Genomic DNA, 14,099 nt, shown 5'->3' on the forward strand with positions numbered 1-14,099 from the left:
GCGCATAGGCGGGTAGGGGGAGAACGGGGCGCATAGGCGGGTGTAGGGGGAGAACGGGGCGCATAGACGGGTGTAGGGGGAGAACGGCGCGGGTGTAGGGGGAGAACCGTGCGCATAGACGGGTGTAGGGGGAGAACGGGGCGCATAGGCGGGTAGGGGGAGAACGGGGCGCATAGGCGGGTGTAGGGGGAGAACGGGGCGCATAGGCGGGTGTAGGGGGGGAGAACGGCGGGGTGTAGGGGAGGAGAGAACCGTGCGCATAGCGGGTGTAGGGGGAGAACCGTGCGCATAGAGGGTGTAGGGGGAGAACGGGGCGCATAGACGGGGTAGGGGGGGGAGAAAGGGGCCGCATAGACGGGTGTAGGGGGGAGAACGGGGCGCATAGACGGGTGGGGGGAGAGGAAGGGGCGCATAGGCGGGTTGTAGGGGGAGAACGGGGCGCATAGACGGGTGTAGGGGGAGAACGGAACGGCGGGGTGTAGGGGAGAACCGTGCGCATAGAGGGTGTAGGGGGAGAACCGTGCGCATAGACGGGTGTAGGGGGAGAACCATGCGCATAGACGGGGTAGGGGGAGAACGGGGCGCATAGACGGGTGTAGGGGGGAGAACGGGGCGCATAGACGGGTGTGGGGGAGAACGGGCGCATAGACGGGTGTAGGGGGGAGAACGGGGCGCATAGACGGGTGTAGGTGGAGAACCGGGCGCATAGACGGGTGTAGGGGGAGAAACAGGGGCCGCATAGACTGGTGTAGGGGGAGAACGGGGCGCATAGGAGAGCCGGGTGTAGGGGGAGAACTTGGCCGCATAGACTGGTGTAGGGTAGAACGGGCGCAAGGTGGGGTGTAGGGGAAAAGGCGCAATAGGCGGTGTATGGGGATAACGGCTCTAGAGGTGTAGGTGGAGAACGGCGCGGGTGTAGGGGGAGAACCGTGCGCAAGACGGTTGTAGGGGAGAACCTGCGCATGAGACGGGTGTAGGGGGATAACGGGCGCATAGACGGGTGTAGGGGGAGAAGCGGTGCGCATAGACGGGTGGTAGTGGTGAGATACGTGGCGCATAGACGGGTGTAGGGGGAGAACGGGCGCATAGACGGGTGTAGGGGGAGTACGGGGCGCATAGACGGGTGTAGGGGGAGAAGGGGCGGGTGTAGGGGGAGAACGGAGCGCATAGGCGGGTGTAGGGGGAGAACAGGGCGCATAGACGGGTGTTAGGGGGAGACGGGGCACATAGACGGGTGTAGGGGGAGAACGGGGCGCATAGGCGGGTGTAGGGGGAGAACGGGGCACATAGACCGGTGTAGGGGGAGTACGGGGCGCATAGGCGGGTGTAGGGGTAGAACGGGCGCATAGACGGGTGTAGGGGGAGAACGGGGCGCATAGACGGGTGTAGGGGGAGAACGGGGCGCATCGACCGGTGTAGGGGGAGTACGGGGCGCATAGGCGGGTGTAGGGGTAGAACGGGCGCATAGACGGGTGTAGGGGGAGAACGGGGCGCATAGACGGGTGTAGGGGGAGAACGGGGCGCATCGACCGGTGTAGGGGGAGTACGGGGCGCATAGGCGGGTGTAGGGGGAGAATGGGCGCATAGGCGGGTGTAGGGGGAGAATGGGCGCATAGGCGGGTGTAGGGGGAGAATGGGCGCATAGGCGGGTGTAGGGGGAGAACGGGGCGCATAGGCGGGTGTAGGGGGAGAACGGGGCCCATAGGCGGGTGTAGGGGGAGAACGGGGCCCATAGGCGGGTGTAGGGGGAGAACGGGGCGCATAGACGGGTGTAGGGGGAGAACGGGGCGCATCGACCAGTGTAGGGGGAGTACGGGGCGCATAGGCGGGTGTAGGGGGAGAATGGGGCCCATAGGCGGGTGTAGGGGGAGAACGGGGCGCATAGACGGGTGTAGGGGGAGAACGGGGCGCATCGACCGGTGTAGGGGGAGTACGGGGCGCATAGGCGGGTGTAGGGGGAGAATGGGCACATAGGCGGGTGTAGGGGGAGAATGGGCGCATAGGCGGGTGTAGGGGGGAGAACGGGGCGCATAGGCGGGTGTAGGGGGAGAATGGGCGCATAGGCGGGTGTAGGGGGAGAACGGGGTGCATAGGCGGGTGTAGGGGGGAGAACGGGCCGCATAGGCGGGTGTAGGGGGAGAACGGGGAGCATAGGCGGGTGTAGGGGGAGAACGGGGCGCATAGGCGGGTGTAGGGGAAGAACGGGGCGCATAGGCGGGTGTAGGGGGAGAACGGGGCCCATAGGCGGGTGTAGGGGGAGAACGGGGCCCATAGGCGGGTGTAGGGGGAGAACGGGGTGCATAGACGGGCGTAGGGGGAGAACGGGGCGCATAGGCGGGTGTAGGGGGAGAACGGGGTGCATAGACTGGTGTAGGGGGAGAACGAGGCGCATAGGCGGGTGTAGGGGAGAACGGGCGCATAGGCGGGTGTAGGGGAAGAAAGGGGCGCATAGACGGGTGTAGGGGGAGAACGGGCGCATAGACGGGTGTAGGGGAGAACGGGGGTGTAGGGGGAGAACGGGGCGCATAGACCGGTGTAGGGGGAGTACGGGGCGCATAGGCGGGTGTAGGGGAGAACGGGCGCATAGGCGGGTGTAGGGGAGAACGGGCGCATAGGCGGGTGTAGGGGAGAATGGGCGCATAGGCGGGTGTAGGGGAGAACGGGCGCATAGGCGGGTGTAGGGGAGAACGGGGGTGTAGGGGGAGAACGGGGCGCATAGACGGGTGTAGGGGGAGAACGGGGTGCATAGACGGGCGTAGGGGGAGAACGGGGCGCATAGGCGGGTGTAGGGGAGAACGGGGGTGTAGGGGGAGAACGGGGCGCATAGACGGGTGTAAGGGGAGAACGGGGCGCATAGGCGGGTGTAGGGGAGAACGGGCGCATAGGCGGGTGTAGGGGAGAACGGGGGTGTAGGGGGAGTACGGGGCGCATAGGCGGGTGTAGGGGAGAACGGGCGCATAGGCGGGTGTAGGGGAGAACGGGCGCATAGACGGGTGTAGGGGAGAACGGGCGCATAGACGGGTGTAGGGGAGAACGGGGGTGTAGGGGGAGAGGGGGTGTAGGGGGAGAACGGGGCGCATAGACCGGTGTAGGGGGAGAACGGGGCACATAGGCGGGTGTAGGGGGAGAACGGGGCACATAGACGGGTGTACGGGGAGAATGGGGTAAATTGGCGGGTGTAGGGGGCATTGGGCACATAGTGGGGTGTATGAGAGCATGGGGCACATAGTGGGGTTTTAGAGGAAGCATGGTGCACGTAGTGGGGTTTAAGAGGAAGCATGGGGCACATAGTGGGGTGTAAGAGGAAGCATGGGGCACATAGTGGGGTGTAAGAGGAAGCATGGGGCACATAAACATGTGTAGGGAGAAAGGGGTGTAAAGAGAGCTCGGGGTAGAGAGGCGGGTGTACGTGGACACCACCGCTGTCAGGTGTGAACAGCGCTCAGCTCATTCATACAGCGTCCCATAGAAATCAATGACACATCACTGGAGCACCCTCTGCTGGCTGCACACAGACACTGCTGGCCAGACCTAACACTTCTCCCAGCTGAGGGTTTGTTACAATGGTATCTAAACAATCCGCTCTGAGGTAAAATCAGCAGCGCACATCTCCTGTCCTGAGGATTTGTTACAATGTATCAGTGCAGGTAACTTGTATCAGCCTGGAGTCCATAGAATGGTCTTGACCGGATCCAAGTGTAACAGACCCTCAGATCTTTGAGTGTATGGCAGGCAATTGTTAATTATCGTTAGAAATGAATGATTCCCTTACGCCCTGAACAGCAGCACAACTGGGGACTTAGCAAGAGGAGAACCTATGAGGGAGGGTCCTCCAGCTGAACTCAGGACAGACCTGCCAAAGCCGGTGTGTCCCGAACCCCTTAAGCCAAGCCTATAATGGTCTACAAAAGTGGAGTGGGAACTCCATGGGGCAGGAGCACAAGCGTGCTCCAACGGTACTAGGCTCCTCTCAGCTGCAGAGGCAGCTACCGCCGGGTAGAGTGAGCGCGGATAAAAGCCGGGAGCGCCAATCCCTGAGCGACAAAAGTTTCTCTGATGGCCTCCCTGAGCCACCAGCTTAATGTTGGTTTAGAAGCTTTAAGACCTTTGTTCCTTCCTGCAAAAAGAATGAAAAAATTCTCAGATCTCCGGAAGTCTTTAGTTCTTTCCAGGTTGTCTTCATACTTCTGGCAACATCTAGTGTCTGCAGGGCCTGTTCTTCTTCCGACACTGGCGACGGATAAAAAACAGGTAAGGAAATGACCTGGTTTAGACTGTGGAAAGAAGGCACCTTAGGAACAAAGGTTGGGGGAAACCTCAGGAGGACTCGATCTGGTAAGAATAGAGTATATGGCTCCACAGCAGTCAAGGCCTGCAATTCTCCGATTCTCTTTGCTGATGTAATAGCCAGCAAAAAACAGGTCGTCCAAGATAAGAACTTTAAATCCACGCTCGGAAGGGGCTCAAAGGGGGTAGAGCATAACCCCCTGAGCACGACCGAAAGATCCCACTGAGGTATCGGACTCAAGATCCTAGGTTGCAGTCTTTCAGCTCCCCTCAGGAACCTTTTGATTAGAGGGACCTGAGAAAAAGGCTTGCCCAAAACTGCTGACAAAGCGCAGGTATGTACCCTTACCCTAAGTTCACACCTGAGCGTTTTACAGCGCGTTCCTACGCGCTGTAAAACGCTCAACAAGGAGAAACCAATGGTTCTCACCTGGGCGTTTTTTACAGCGCGTACGATCGCGCTGTAAAACGCCCGACGCTCTGTGAATTTACTCGCCATTTCATTAAGGCGTTGGTTACGGAGGGAAGGTTCAAGTTTGAACTGAGACCGGGGGAAAGAATGTTTAGTATTTTGAGGATGACAACTGGAGTAATGTAGCAATGTGTTACGATCTGTAGATTGGCCAGTGTTATAAGATTTAATTTTTGGGATGGACAATAAATGAAACATTTTTTGATCACTTCAAATACGAGTGCCGTGGTCTTTACCATATCTATATTGATCATTACCACTGAGCACCAAAAGCTACACAAGGCGTGCCATCCACTACAAATTATTGGAGACGTAAGTCTAGGCAGGACCCAGCCAGATATACTAGGTCCTGCCTCAGGGGAAGCTTCCAATATTGTCTCTGGCTAATCTGCATGAGCTGGGTGAACCAAGACCTCTTGGGCCAGAAGGGTATTCTTGGGCCAGAAGGGTATTATGGTGATCACTGAGGTCTGGTCTTGCCTGAGTTTCATCAATACCCTTCAGCCTGAACCTCCACGGAATGGACAGAGCATCTACCGCCCAAGGATTGTCCTCCCTGTATAGGGAGCAGAATCTGTCCACCTCTGGCGTTGAACCATGTCGCCATAAAATTCTCTCTGGCATTCCCCACCGTTGAGTAATTTGATGGAAGACTTCTTAGCTTAGGGATCACTCGCTGGCACCGGAAGATTTCGACTTAGGCGATCTGCCACCACATTGAGGGTTCCTCTGATGTGAACCACGGCTAGGTGGGTAAGGTTCTTTTCTGCCCAAGACTTCCTGGAGGAGAGTTTGAGATCTCGTTCCACCCTATCTAAGTAGAATACTGTCATCATGTTGTACGAGCAAATTTTGACTGCTTTGCCCTCGACATTGGGGCACGAAGTGTAGGAGCGCCAACCGGACCGCTCTTAATTCTCTTACGATTGACGACATTTTGCTCTCTTGTGGAGTCCAAGTACCCTGTACTGGATCTTCTAGATGGGCTCCTCAACCTAGAAGGGATGCATCCGTGGTCAACATGATCCAACAGGGTGGAATCAAGGAACTTCCATCTTTCAGCTGCTTCCACCACCTGAGGGAACGGCGTACCTGAGAAGACAGGAAGCATTTTTTATCTAACCCAGTAGGGTTGCAGTTCCACAGGCCCAAGACTTCTGACTGAAGAGGGCGCAAGTGTGCCAGGGCCCAAGGGACTGCCTCTGCAGTTGCTGACGTGGCCCAACATCTTCATCAAGGTTCTGATGGAAACCACAGGGGGACCATTAGGAACCCTGTGGCTCTGATTACTTTCTGACATCTCTCCGGAGTGAGGGAGAGAGTAATCCGAGAAGAGTCTATTATTAACCCCAAGAATCTTCTTGATGTTGCTGGTAGGATTTTGGATTTTTCCAAATTTATTATCCAGCCTAAATGCTGGAGAAAAGTAATAGCCTGATGAAGATGGTTCTGCAACACATCTAGAGAAGCGGCCTTTAGTAGCCAGTCGTCTAGATAAGGAATAATCTCTAGACCAGGGGTAGGCAACCTCCGGCACTCCAGATGTTGTAAAACTACAACTCCCAGCATGCATACTTCCTCTGCTCTTCTCAGAACTCTCACAGAAATGAATGGAGCATGCTGGGAATCGTAGTTTTGCAACAGCTGGAGTGCCGGAGGTTGCTGACCCCTGCTCTAGACCTTCTAGCCTCAAGGCTGCCACTATAGCGACCACAACCTTTGTGAAGTTGTGGGGGGCAGAAGAGATTCCAAAAGGCAGGACAGCAAATTGAAAATGTCTGACAGTGCCCTTTAGAGAGACAGCGATCCGTAGGTATCTTCTGTTATCTGGATGAACGGGTACATGAAGATACACATCCTTGAGGTCGATGGTGACCATGAGGTCCCCTGGTTGCAGAACTTCTATGACCGAGCGAATGGTCTCCTTTCTGAACCGTTTTTGGGTTATGAAACGGTTCAGGTAACGGAGGTCTATTATCATTTGCCAGCTCCCATCCGGCTTGGGTACAAGGAACACAGGGGAGTACACTCCTGATCCCTTCTCTGCAGAGGGTATCTCCTCCAGAGCTTCCTTCTGTAGGTAAAGAAGGATGGATTGTTCTAGGCACGCCTGCTTTACTGGAGAGAGGAGTGAAGTCCTCACAAACTTTAAAGGAGGAAAAGCTAAGAAACTTATTCTGTACCCCTCCCTTATAACCTGAAGAACCCACTGGTCAGAAATTCTGTTTTCACCAATTTTTTGGGAAATGGCGGAGATGTCCACCTACAGGAGTGAGCAAGCCGGGGGGAATAAGAGGGTCTACAATAAGACCTGCCAGGGGAGTAGAGATGGCGTCAAAGGCTCGACTTTTTTCCCCCCGGGTCGCGGGTGCGAGGATATCCTCTACCGCGAGAGCTTTGCCCTCTGCGGGATCTATGGTAGAATTGGGATCTGGATCCCTTAAACTGCCTACCTCTCACTCTAGAGCAGTGATGGCGAACCTATGGCACGGGTGCCAGAGGCGGCACTCAGAGCGCTCTTTGTGGGCACCCGCACTCTGGAAAAAGTCTATGGTGTACAATATGCCTTAGACTTTTCCTGCCATTCATCAGCGCAGGCGCACTATGAACAGCACAGGCAGTGTACTGAATGTAGGCAGGCTATTATAGCTAAATAATAACATACATAGAGGATATACTATATTGGACTATAGCAGGGGTGCACAACCTTTTTTGGTCTGGGGGCCGCATTGTCACATCACTCTATTTCAAGGGGCCGCAAATAAAAAAATGTTGATCGGCGCTCATCTGCCTATTACACAAGCAAAGTGACTGGGGAGGAGTGATCGCTGCCACAGTCATTCCGCCTTCATTTAGATTACACAGGGAGATGTGCAGCAGATAATCGGACATCTTTCATCCTGATAAAATATGCAAATCAGCCGACAAATGAGCAATTCCTTGTTTATCGACTGATCAGCTGCACGATTATACCGGCCAGATATAAGATATGAGCGCTCCTATGAACACTTGTTCCCAGTAATTGTCCCAAATATCGTGCTGCAGCATAACCCCTGAAACCGAAGAGTTATACTTACCTGCTCCCCGCCTCTCTGGTTCTTCGAACTGCCTCCGCTGTTTACACCTGGCAGTGCATGGACATGGTCATACACCCCTCCAGACAATGACTGGCTTAGGCGGTGATGTGGCCACAAGCAGCGTGTCACTGCTGAAGCCAGTCATTGACTGGAGCCGTGCAAGTGACCATGGCCATGCACTGCCAGGTGTAAACAGAGCAGGAACCGGAAGATGGAGGCAGCGCAGAGGACCAGAGCGGAGTGGAGCAGGAAATTAAGAATTTTCTATTTCAGAGGACATGCTGCAGGCCTCATTTTTACCAGAAAAGTGGCGACATTTCCTATTTATAAATCAGCGTTTTCCTTCACTGCAGAGGACGGAGCTCACTGGTTATCACCATCTCCTGCCAATCCAGTTATAGGCGCCCTGCAGTAACCAGTAAGCACTTTACCTTGCTAGTGGGGAAGGCGCCTATTGGTTAACGCTTGAATGACCAGGCCCGAAAAGGCCTTAATGACCAGACACTTTTTTGTGATTTAGCGCGCGTGGTGGTTCAAATGGTTGTAACTATCTTATTTGTTGGACTACCAAGATAATTTTTGCAACAATTTTTATTTGGGGGAAACTGTACAAATTTTTTTTTTTTAAGTATATATTTTTTCAAACTATAGCTCCTTATTCTTTAAATATGCAAACTGACACCAAAATAAATTATTATAATTAGATCTCTATTTTGTGTATTTTGCTATATAATATGAAAAGTTTCACGTGAATGGGGCAGTAATGGTGACGGTTTTGATTGGTGTGGGTGTCTTTTCTTTTATGTATGAACTTTTTTTTAACTTAATATATTTCTGCTACATAATATGTCCCCCAAGAGGTCATAAAAAGACCTTGGGGGACACTGTCACTTTTTTAAAATTTTACGTTTTCATAAAAAGACTGTGGTGGGACAGTGAACACTCTCTTTTATTAAGCACTTTTTCCTTTTTATTTTATTTTATTTTTTTAGTTTTCAAATTTTTTAAAATCATTTTTTAACTTTTTTTTTAAATATATTTTTACCACATAATTTGTCCCCAAGAGGTCACTGAAAGACCTTTGGGAGACAATAAGTGACTTTTTTTTGTACTATTTCCACTGTAACTGGAGCATCCAAAGGAGCTCCAGTTAAAGGCAAACCAGCCTGCTGCGGAGGCTTTGTACCAGGGCAGCGCTCCTCTGTTCCCCGAGACACCCAGAGATCACGTGATCGCTGGGTCTACACTGCAGAGCGCTCATAGAGGAGAAGGCAGAAGCGCTAATAAAGCGCTTCTGTCTTCTCCTCGGCTTCCCCGCTCTCACTAATAGCCGGGGACCCTTTCTGATCCTGCTACAGTGCAGGAGCAAAACCTGTGATCCATCTGCTGTGCGGCGCTCTGTGCAGAAACATAGCTGATTGCAGGATCAGCTGTGTTTCTGCCCAGCAGGGCGGGGGCCGCAAACCATGGCTCTGGGGGCCGCAGGTTGTGCACCCCTCCGAGGCGTACATAGGAATCACTGGGCCCCATAGCAAAAATCTGAATTGGGCCCCTTAACCCCGCCCACTACCCACCATGGCCCCTCCCACTTCCTGACTTTGCTCCTCCCATGCCACACCCCCATTAAATAAATTTATACATGACCTACAGAAACTGTTAGGGGTTTCCTGGGGGTGACCTGTCACATGGGATATCTGCTGCAGCCTGCAGGTCTCCTTATTTGGGGTGCCATGTTAGGCTACTTTCACACTTGCGTTCGGGTCTCCGCTTGTGAGTTCCGTTTGAAGGCTCTCACAAGCGGCACCGAACGGATCCGTCCAGCCCTAATGCATTCTGAGTGGATGCGGATCCGCTCAGAATGCATCAGTATGGCAGCGTTTGTCCTCCGCTCAGCAGGCGGACACTTGAACGCTGCTTGCAGCCTGGCCGTGCGGAGGCAAACGGATCTGTCCAGACTTACAATGTAAGTCAATGGGGACGGATCCGTTTGAAGTTGACACAATATGGCTCAATTTTCAAACGGATCCGTCCCCCATTGACTTTCAATGTATAGTCAAAACGGATCCGTTTGCACTATGATGAACAAAAAAAAAAAAAAGTTTTTTTTTTTTTGTTCATGTTAATGCAAACGGATCCGTTCTGAACGGATCTAAGCGTTTGCATTATAGGTGCGGATCCGTCTGTGCAGACACCAGACGGATCCGCTCTGAACGCAAGTGTGAAAGTAGCCTTAAAGGGAATCTGTCACTAGCAATTTACCCCCAATTTTTTTTTCATGAATCCATGTTTAACAGAGTACCTGTTTTCCATCTGTCTTGTTCTTTTGATTGTGAGTCTTGTCATTTCTTCAAAAAATCGATTCTTATGATATGTAAATGACGCTGTAAGGAGCCCAGAGGGGCGTTATTCTTTCTCCACGGTGCCCAGGAACGCCCCTCTGAAGTGCCGTGCCCGGCTAAGTTTGAAAACTAATAACGCCTCCAAGTTCATCTAAATCGCCTCCCAGAGGCACGGCTAAGTGCTCAACACCCCCCCTCCTCAGCGCCGCGCTCTGCGGCAAACACCCCGATCCTCCTCTCGCCGGCATCCCAAATCCCGCGCAGGCGCAGTGCCGTCAGTCATCTTATCATAGCGCAGGCAATCGCCGGCACTGCGCCTGCGCGGGATTTGGGATGCCAGCGAGAGGAGGATCGGATTTGGGAGGCGATTTAGATGAACTTGGAGGCGTTTTTAGTTTTCAAATTTAGCCGGGCACGGCACTTCAGAGGGGCGTTCCTGGGCACCGTGGAGAAAGAATAACGCCCCTCTGGGCTCCTTACAGCGTCATTTACATATCATAAGAATCCATTTTTTGAAGAAATGACAAGACTCACAATCCAAAGAACAAGACAGATGGAAAAAAGGTACTCATGGATCCATGTTTAATAAAGTACCTTTTTTCCATCTGTGTTCTTCTTTTCCATGTCAGTCTTGTCCTTTCTTCTAAAAATCGATTCTTAGGATATGCAAATGACGCTGTAAGGACTGGAGCCCAGAGGGGCGTTTTTCTTTCTCCACGGTGCCCAGGAACGGTGCCCCTCTGAAGTGCCGTGCCCGCCTAAATATGAAAACTACTAACGCCTCCATGTTTAGCTGAATCGCCTCCCAGAGGCGCGGCTAAGTCCTCAACACCCGCCCCCCTCCTCAGCGCCGCGCTCTGCAAACACCCGATCCTCCTCTCGTCGGCGTCCCAAATCCCGCGCAGGCGCAGTGCCGGCAATGCCCAGTGACGATGTTGAAGCTGTTGCCCTCAGCCGTATTATCAGAGCGCAGGCAATCGCCGGCATTGCGCCTGCGCGGGATTTGGGACGCCGACGAGAGGAGGATCGGGTGTTTGCAGAGCGCGGCGCTGAGGAGGGGGCGGGTGTTGAGGACTTAGCCGCGCCTCTGGGAGGCGATTCAGCTAAACATGGAGGCGGGGGGGGGGGGGGGCGGCGCGGAGATGAGTTGATGTTGGGGCTGGGGCCGGGCCCTGGGGAGAAAAGCAGCCGCATAGCCGGCTGCAGGTCATGAGTGGGCGGGGCCTTATCTGCGCTACGGGCCCCCCAGTGCCGCGGGCCCCATAGCAGTGGCGTGGTCTGCCTCTATGGGCGGTACGCCACTGGCACCCCTGGACTATAGTATTCAGGTTAAATTGCTTTGTTGGCACTTTGCAATAAATAAGTGGGTTTTGGGTTGCAGTTTGGGCACTCGGCCTTTAAAAGGTTTGCCATCACTGCTCTAGAGGATTGCTGAGGGAGACACTTTCCCTTTTTATTAGAGAGTCCCTCCATAATCTTGTTTAGCTCAGACCTGGTTCATAAGGGAGACCACAAAGATTGTATTTAGAGGCATTGTCTGCCTTCCAGGGCCTGAGCCAGAGAGGCCTCCTACTAGCCACAGAAAGAGCCATAGACTTTGAAGCCAACCTCAGCTGTTGAGATGTTGTCTCACTTAAGAAGTCCGCCCCCAAAAGCACATACCTGAACTGAGAAGAGATATCGGCTCTAGCCACGCAAGAGTTTCGATCTGTTTGGATTTCCAGGAGCTTCTTCCTGACAAAATTGGCTACCTCCGAGGACACAAGTGCAACTGAGGTGGATGCGGCAGAATAACTTCTTCTTAAAGTGCACTCAATCCTTCTATCCAGAGGATCCTGGAGATTAGAACCATAGTCAGAGGGAACCACAGTGCGTCTTGATGGCTTGGATATGGCTAAGTCCACCTTGGGAGGGGGGCCCCATTGGTACAGATGACCCTGGACTAATGGGTATAAGGTTTTGAACATCTTTGATATTACTAGTCCCTTTTCTGGATGCTTCCATTCAGCTGCCATTAAACTTCTGAGTGACTCTTCCACTTTGAAGGCCCTAGGCCCCCTAGAGGTGGATGCAGAAGCTTCCCCTTGATCAACATCCTGGTCCCTTGACCTGATGGATCTCAACAGTCACTGAACTTTTTTAACCAGAAATATCTGGGTGGAAGAGTTCTCATTGTCTTGACTATCTGAAGCCGAGGAATGGGTTTCATCAATAACCATCAAATCTTCTCCAAAAGACGAAGATCTTCTAGGAGAACTTTGTCTGGGTCTTTTCTGGGCTAATGTGTCAGATATGGACTTGCCCACAAATTCTTTTACCCAGGTTATCATGTCCAGAGAGTGGGGCTCAGGATCTGGAGGGGGGCGACAACTCTGACATCTGCTATATAGTTGTCAGGCAGTAAGGCGCTACAGCCCCAACACGTCAGGTGCCTACGTTTGGATGTAGACTAACGCCCTGAAGAGGGTACATCCCCCGAGCCTGGAGAAGACCTTGCAATAATTCAGCCGATGGGTGGGAGAAATGAACAGATAGCGTCAGCTGGGCTTCAGGAAGTGTCCGCAGTAGTGTGCGTGGCACACTGGCTTTAGTAACGCACAGTACAAGGCGTCAGCAACTCTCAAAACGGAGAGACAGCTGAAGCCAACTGAGCCTCTTAAATAGCAGAGAGGGAAGGAGTCCACCTCTCTGATGTGAGCACCATATTCCCTAAAAATAAACTCGGAACCCCCCACCCAGGGGGCCCCAAAGGGTCCTAATTCAGGCTAAGGAAAACATTTTCTTATTTTTAAGAACCAAAGCAAAAGTGGAACTACTACTTCCAGTTCGGAAGCGCCCCGCTCTCCCCGCCGAGCAGAGAGTGGTGGAGGACCAAGATGGCGGCGGAAGGCCCAGGAAGCGCCACCCACACTGCTCCAGAGGACGAGGAGCGTACAGTGAGCCGCTCTAATTTCTCCAGGAACGGACACCTCTGCACCAGGGGATCCCGAATCTGAAAGTAATAAAATATAGAATAGTATTAGACTAGTATTAAAAGAGATTGGTCTAGAAGAGACCAGCACCTGTCCTTTCTGTTCGCAGGACAGAAAAAAAATCGCACGGGGTCAGTGCAGAGGGAGTGGTTTATAGGGACCTAATGGTTTAATTAGTACTTTACTTAGTTTTCATTAATAAAAGTTCCACCTGTCCTGATTGTCCACAGGGGCAGTAATACCCAGTTGTGCTGCTGTTCAGGATGTAAGGGAATGTTTTATAGAGCAGGAGGAGCTGAGCAGATTGATATAGCTTGATGGGAATTTATAATTTGATCATTTGAAATGGTTTTCCGGAAGTAGAATATTCTACCCTCAGGATAGTCCCTGATCAACTGCTTGAGGAGTAAAGGCCAAGGATGAAAACGTGCCAGGAAATGGCTTGAAGGTGAGTACTTGGTAATGAAGCAGCTCCCTTCTGTAGCAAGATCTAACAGACCTTCCCTAGCGTCTGTCTGCAGCACAATAATGGGTTAACAATCCCCCCTGTGAGCTACCGTAGCAGGACCTGTGGAATTTTTAATGATTAAGTCTACAACACCCTGCTTCAGGCAGAGAGTCTGCAGGAAAATCTACACAAAAGAGAAAGCATTTGGTGTGCAGGGAGTGTGTCAAACTCCTCTTCCAGACGGATATGATTATACAACATGTCAATCATGTCGTCCTCGTCTTAATGAAGATCAAGAACCCAACATTCATAATGTAATAGTGTGGGTTAAGGACTTTGTAGAGGGGTCTATTAAAGAACTGAAGGATACTTTTTCTACCCCAAGGAAAAGGTCAAGATATGGAGCATCCTCCCCACAAGGGGGTGTATCTTCCCCTATGGACGAGGTTGTTGCTATAATAGAGGAAAGAAATGCTTCTTCAAAAGAGACCTCTTCTGATGAGG

Source organism: Bufo gargarizans, chromosome 6 (assembly GCF_014858855.1).
Source record: "Bufo gargarizans isolate SCDJY-AF-19 chromosome 6, ASM1485885v1, whole genome shotgun sequence".
Classification (NCBI taxonomy): domain Eukaryota; kingdom Metazoa; phylum Chordata; class Amphibia; order Anura; family Bufonidae; genus Bufo; species Bufo gargarizans.